This window comes from Triticum aestivum, chromosome 6D, assembly GCF_018294505.1.
Source record: "Triticum aestivum cultivar Chinese Spring chromosome 6D, IWGSC CS RefSeq v2.1, whole genome shotgun sequence".
NCBI lineage: Eukaryota > Viridiplantae > Streptophyta > Magnoliopsida > Poales > Poaceae > Triticum > Triticum aestivum.
Window position 1 is genome coordinate 160350826 of NC_057811.1, and position 7502 is coordinate 160358327.

The following is a 7502-nucleotide window of genomic DNA, read 5'->3' on the forward strand; positions in this document are numbered from 1 at the left end:
CAGTATCCCTTCTCCATTCAGGAGGAAAAGGGCCGCCTCCAAAGGTTGGGAGGGGCGGTCTCCTAAGAGAGGCAAGATGCCACCATCGAGCGGCTCAGGATTGGAAGGCGATGCCAGTGAACAGCTCCGTCATGAGGACAAGCCCTCAACCAAACCGTAAGTGAATCCAGGGTACTTTAATAGCATCCCGCTTCTTTCCTGTTACCGAAGAGATACGTAACGTGCCTGTGTATTTTTACAGTCCAGCACAGAGTTTTTCTGAGCAATCCTCTTCTTCGGGAGATCTCCTCCCAGAGATGATGGAAAGCGAGACGCCTCCCCCGACCTCCTCGCCCAATAAGGCGGACGACTCCGAAGTGTCATCTCGGAGGGTTATTCTTGATCAACAAGCGGTGCAGGGGATAAAGGAGGCAGTACCCAAAGGTGAACCTCCAACCGTTCGGGATACGGGGGCCAATAATGAAGGCCCCGGACTGTCCGGTTTTCAGCCAACGATGATTCTGGAGACGGGTGAATGGGTTCCTTCAAAGGATGGCCGTGCTCCTTCAGCGGCTTCCGGAGACCCGGCGGCGCCAGATATCTTGAGGGATATGCTGCGAAAAGCATCTGTCTCGGGGGAACAGCGTACCTTGATGGGTACGGTGGTTGAGAAGATTCTATCCGTGAAAAGCGGATTGAATGAAGCCTTCATGAGCCCGCTAAGAGGCTTTGAAGTTTGTAATGTAATGTTGTCAACTATATTTTATTTGCAAAGATCCACCTGTGTATAGGTTGTAGCCCTTGAGACTCGGGTTGGCTTCCCATGGGAGGCGAATTGTGGATTAAGAAGAAATTCTCAAGGACTAATCTAATTAACTGGAACACAGGCTGCTTCCCCCTGGCTACTTCCCAGACTACGGATATTGCCGAGCTGCAGCGAAAGCTTGATGTGGCAGGGGATGCCATTGCGTTAATCAATATGCGTCTTGACGAGTCGCAAGGTATGTATTTGGGGCAGTCCCTTCACATACATTTTTATGATACAAGCATGACGCTGAAGGATTATATACTTGAATATACATGACTGCAGATGGTGCTGCCGCCGTTGAAATTCTTCGGGCGGAGCTGGCCCGGGCCAAGGAGCAGGCCCGGTTTAGTAATGCGGCTGCCGAAAAGGCATCGGCTGAGTTAAAAGCCGAACAAGCTGCTCGGCGCCAAGATGAGGAGAATATATCCATGATGGCGCTTGAATTAAAAAATGCTGCTAGCCGCTGTGAATTACTTGAGAAGGAAAATGAAGCCAAAACGGTTGAACTTGACAAGGCCTTACAAGAGGCGAGAGAAGCGCGGTCTGAATCCAGAGCAGCCCGTGAGGAGATCCAGCAAGCTAGGGAGATTGCGGTCGGTAAGCCATTTTTGCTGCAGACTAAGTTCGGCGATCCGAACTATGCTCAGCTTAACCAAGTGTGGAGTTCTCCGGACGAGTTTTTAGACTTGTCGAAGAGTTCTTCCGATGCGGCGCGGTTTTACCAAGCACGAGAGGGGTATGCAACAGAGAAGCTTTTCTGGTCACAATTTGGCGCATCGAAGCGCCCTCTGTTGCTGAATGAACAGATGTCCCAATGGGCCGAGCTTCATAGGATATCTGGCTCTGCAATGAAGAACGTCATAATCCGGTTGTGGCCAACTGAGCTTGTTCCAAATAGCTACTTCGGCTTGGTGCAGCGGCTTGTTGATGCGGTGCCACGTATCGACACTGTGAAGTGGTCGGTGTGCATTGAGGGTGCACGGATGGCCTTTGCCCAAGTCAAGACATTCTAGGGGAAGATGAAGGCCATCGAAGTTGCGGCGAAGAGTCCATCCAAGGACAAGGACCGTTACGCACCAGAGCATTATCTTGAAGATGTCTTAGAGGCCGCCCGCTTAATAGAGGGTCAATGCTCGAAAGACATAATATTCGAGTGAGGTGTATGGGAATTGTAAAAGACAATTTTATAGTTAATCTGTTTTTGTGTTTTGCTTGAAAGCTTATGTTCCTCCTGTGCGGCTGTTTTAATATAATCTGAAAGTTTTCCAGTCGTCTGCTTCAGCCCCCTCGTAGGGAGTACGGGGGTGTTTGGAAAAGCATTTAATCACTCTTGATCCAACGTCTTGGTCCATGAAGGAGGTGATAATGCGGCGAACCATGCAATCAGACTATAGGGCGTTAACACATTCACTTAGCCATAGGAGTTTTATAGGGGGGACTACGATATAGCCCCAGGTATGTGTACAGCTTATTCCAATATGGTGTGTTATGTATATGACCTGAAAAAAAAGGTCCTTCGTGTGACACGGAGGGAATCGCGACAGATTTCGATAAGTCATCGAGTGGTTGACCAGCTCTCGCAGCATCATGATAGTCGGTTTTTGGCATTCTCTACTGAGGTGCTTGACCAGATGAACCAGAAGCACAATCGCAGTAGTTCTCCCTTTGCTACCCTAGTCGATAGAGTGGAACGTAAGGTAGCAAGCACAGGAGCCGGGCAACCCAACCATTGACCCAAGACATGATTCGAAGCTGATGCATATAAGGCCAAACTCGCGACGCCGAAGTATGTTGTAAAGCTGTTCGGTCTTTGTTGGGAACTCATTTGTTCCCATACCGAGCCCCTGGCAGGTTATGCCGAGGTATATCTGTGAAACAACCATAGGGGCCATATTAATTGGCGAAAAGACACGAATGATTAATTCGGATAATGTCTACTGGGACCTGAGCGATATGCCAATGATTACTTTATATATATAAAGACCACAACCCCGGCTATTTGACATGCCCGTGGTCGAAGGCAGAGGAAAAAGGCATATTACAGGCACAAAATAAAGAGTGCGGTCTACAAAAAGTTATTTTGGACCTCCTGGCGCACGCCTGCGCCGCCTGTCCTCGGCGAGGGGGAATCCTTGACAGAAGTAGCCCCTTAGGTGAGTGTACGGATCCGAACTCCGATAGAGTTAGTTTTAGATGTTTGTCCTTTGCGTACCTGTTTTTAAGAGATAATGAAGAAAAAGGAAGTAGATAAAAAATGTTACGGGAATGATTGCAGGCTTGTCCGTATTGTGCTTCCACCACTGCCCATGGTACCTTGAGTGTGTAGTGATGTATGCGCGGTACAAATTTTGCGGGTATATGAGGTGGGCGGCGGAAGCTGAACTGCTATTTCCGCTCCGGGATTGGTCGATCCTTGGGGGGAAATTGCTCCTGACCTCCGGTATTTGGTTGGTGAACCTCTCCGTCGTCCCTATCGCCTGGCGGCCTCCTCCCCTTGTGTTCGGCGTTGAGCATGCCGGTCTGCTTAAAGACCCAACAGTTTCTGTTGGTGTGATTAGCTGGTTTATCGCGGTGGCCGTGAATCTGGCAGGGTCGGTCCAATATCTTATCTAGGTCGGATGGTCCGTCTCGGTTTGCCTTGAATGGCTTTTTCCGTTGACCGGGTTTGAGATTGCTAAATCCAGCGTTGACCGCTGTGTCGCGTGATCTTTCATTATCATTGCGACTATTGTGTTTGCTTCATCGTGGCTTGCCATTGCCGTCTCGGATTTCGGAAGTGCCCTAGTCGCTGGCGATGTTGCTTCTACGAGCGAGCCAGTTGTCTTCTGCCGCGCAAAAGCGGGTCATTAGAGCGGTAAGGGATGTCATGGATTTGGGTCCCTCCTGACCGAGGTGGCGTGCAAGCCATTCATCCCGGACGCTGTGTTTGAAGGTCGCGAGGGCTTCCGCGTCCGTATAGTCGACAATTTGGCTCTTTTTAACTAAGAACCTAGTCCAGAGCTTCCTGGCAGACTCTCCGGGCAGCTGGACAATGTGACTTAAGTCATCGGCATCTGGTGGCCGGACATATGTTCCTTGGAAGTTGTCGCGAAAGGCGTCTTCCAAATCTTCCCAGCTGCCAATAGAATTTTCTGGCAGACTGTTTAACCAGTACCGAGCTGGTCCTTTGAGTTTTAGTGGCAGGTATTTGATGGCATGAAGGTCATCTCCGTGGGCCATGTGGATATGGAGGAGGAAATCCTCGATCCATACTGCGGGATCCGTTGTTCTGTCGTATGATTCGATATTCATCGGTTTGAACCCGTCTGGGAATTCATGCTCCATTACTTCATCTGTGAAGCAAAGAGGGTGTGCGGAGCCTCTATGTTGGGCCACACTGCGACGTACCTCCGATGGAGTCCATTTGTGGTTTTCGGCCCGGGCGTGGCTAGGTTTGTCACGTCCGAATAGGTAGCTGTCGTCGCATGTCGAGGCACGTCCTCGCGATCCGTAGATCGATCTTGCATGTCCTGCTCTACTGTCCAAGTCCTGTCGAAGGTCGTATGTACAACCCCGAGCTGTTTTATTCTTGCCTTTACGGCGATGTGGGGTGATCTGGTGTTCAGCTTGAGTTGCCGCTTTATCTGGCCCAAGGTGTGATCGGCCTGCCGCATTATGTGATGATGGTACGGGCTCCAGCGCCTCGTCATCGAGCTGAGGTAGCAATCTACGCTTCGGGTAGCTTTTGGCTGGGCCACTAAGGCCGTATTCTTCGGCGTCCAGGACTCCGGTCCATCTATCATTGAGCAGATCTTGGTCCGCTTGAAGCTGCAACTGCTTCTTTTTCAGGCTTCTTGTGGTGGCTATTAACCGGCGTTTGAAGCACTCCTGCTCGATAGGTTCTTCAGGCACAATGAACTCCTCGTTGCCGAGGGTCTCCCCTTCCTCGGAGAGCGGAAGATAGTTACTGTCCTCCGAGTCTTCGTGTATGGCCTGCTCATCCTGTTCTGAGGTTGCTCCAATAGGGTCTTCATTGTCTTCGGCATCGTCCGGAGTATTGTTTTCTCCGGTGCCGGTGTTGTTGTCTTTTGTACGACATGACTTAGAGCGGCGCCGCTGATGCCAGCGACTGGGCTTTGTCTCAGGAGGTTTGTCTTCAACTGGATCCTCTTTGTCATCGTTGTTAGTTTCTTTAGGCATATCCACCATGTATACGTCGTAGGAAGAAGCGGCCGTCCATCGCCCAATGAAAGGCGGGTTTTGGCCCTGCTCCTCGTCGGCATCGTCGTCCGTACTGACGATGTCTTTGAGCCGTAATCAAGCATGTCGGTTAAGTCCTCGACAGTGGCTATGGAGTGGGTGGCAAGTGGTGTCGGTGTGAAAACCGGCGGATCTCGGGTAGGGGGTCCCGAACTGTGCGTCTATGATCAATGGTAACAGGAGGCGGGGGACACAATGTTTACCCAGGTTCGGGCCCTCTCTATGGAGGCAATACCCTACTTCCTGCTTGATTGATCTTGATGAATATGAGTGTTACAAGAGTTCATCTACCACGAGATCGTAATGGCTAAACCCTAGAAGTCTAACCTATGAGTATATGGTAATGAATCTGTCCTATCTGGACTATGTTCTCCGGTTTATATAGACACCGGAGAGATCTAGGGTTACATGAGGTCGGTTACATAGGAGGGAATCTTCATAATAGGTCGGCTAGCTTGCCTTCCACGCCAAGTAGAGTCCAATCCGGACACGGGTATTGTCTTCGGCCTTCGCATCTTCACAGCCCATCAGTCCGGCCCGTGGATAACAGGCCGGACGCCCGAGGACCCCTTAGTCCAGGACTCCCTCAGTAGCCCCTGAACCTGGCTTCAATGACGAGGAGTCCGGTGCGCAGATTGTCTTCGGCATTGCAAGCCGGGTTCCCCTCCTTCCGAACTCCAAGATAGTCTTCGGATGTGATGATTGTATCCAGACCTGTTACACACCACGCACAACCGCAGAGAATATATATATATATATATATATATCTTGCAGGAGTTCCATCCGCTGACAGCTTCCTGTAACGTGATATCACGCCCGTTCAGTCACGATTTCGAACCGTTTGTCCCATGTTTCGAGACGCGATCGCTATTGGCACATCTTGTCGAAGCAGAGATCGTGTCCCCTTATAGCGGGATTCTCATCAATGCGGGCATGGGTAACCCAACCGTGCCGTTTGCACAGCCTTTGGGAATAGGCGAATGTTAAGGCGAGCGAGGAGGCGTTTAATGTTTACTGCCTTTATAAGAGGATAAGGACCCCCTCTTCCTCTTCTCACGCTTTCTCTCCGTCTCCGCCTTCCCGATCTCGAGCTCCAGCGCCCAAGTTTTCACCTCCTTTCCACTCAAGCAACCATGTCCGGATCCGGTGGTCAGGGCAAATGGATGGCCTCCTCCGTCACGGAGGAGGCCATTACTGAGCTCCGGGCGGCCGGATATTTGGCGAAGGAGATTGTCCACCGCCTACCGGCCGAGGGACAGATCGTCCCCAGGCCGGAGCCCACAGATAGGGTGGTATTCCTCCCCAATTTCTTCCGCGGGCTAGGGTTTCCACTCCACCCCTTCTTTCGCTGGTTAATGTATTACTACGGGGTAGATTTCCATGATCTGTCCCTGAATTCCTTCCTCAACATCTCGGCGTTTATCGTCGTGTGCGAGGCCTTCCTCCGCATCCAACCCCACTTTGGGCTGTGGCTCAAAGTCTTCAACGTGAAGCCGAAGGTGGTGAATGGCCAGCACGCGGAGTGCGGAGGGGCAATGGTGAGCAAATTGTCCAACGTCACATGGCCCAAAGGCACCTTCGTGGATACGGTAAAGGAGTGGCAGAAGCAGTGGTTCTACATCACAGTACCACCCGGCACCACCTGGGCCGCGGCTGCCGAATTATGCTCCGGCGCTCCTATGTGACTCACCTCCTGGGTCGAGAAGAGTCCGGACTGGAGTTCTCCTGACGAGCTGATAGCGCTGCAGACGCGCGTTCAGAGCATGGTAACCAAGAGTGTCAAGCTGGTTGACGTAATCCAGGTGATGTTAGTTCACCGGATCCTTCCATGCCAGCGCCAAAGCCGCCCGCTGTGGGAGTTCAATCCAAAGAGGCACCGGACCCTGGCGAGGCTCTTCGAGACTACGCACGAAGGCGCATGGAAATTGCTCTTCAAGGGCTATGAAAAACCACCGGCCACGGATTCAGACCGTGGTCACGATTGTACACACCCCGCCAGCAAGGTAGGTTATTTCAAATGAGTCCTCAACCTAATTGTTTCGAGGATGATGTCCGAGCTTTTATTGCTGCTCTTTCAGGACTGGACGGAGAGGGCGAAGCGGATCCAGTGTCCGGCTCCGTTGCCCGAAGAACCAGTCATCCCGCGTATGGCGGAGCTGCTAGTGCTGGCGCCATATAAGACACCAGATAAGAAGGCCAAGAAGAAGGCAAAGGGGGCCAAGAGTGGCCTCCGTCGTAAGGGTATTTCGGACACGCCATCTGAAGACGACGAAAATCATTCCTCTGTCCCTGAGGACAATGACGGGGAAGAGGAGGAGGAGGAAGAAAAAAATCCTCCCCCTGAAGAGAGGAAGAAGAAGAGGGCGGCTCCAGCGCATCTGGAGGCGGAGGCGCCCAAAAAGGGGAAGGGCGTTCCGGCGGCCAACACCGCGTGGGACGTTGATAGTAGTCCAGAACGACGCCTCGGCACTAAGCC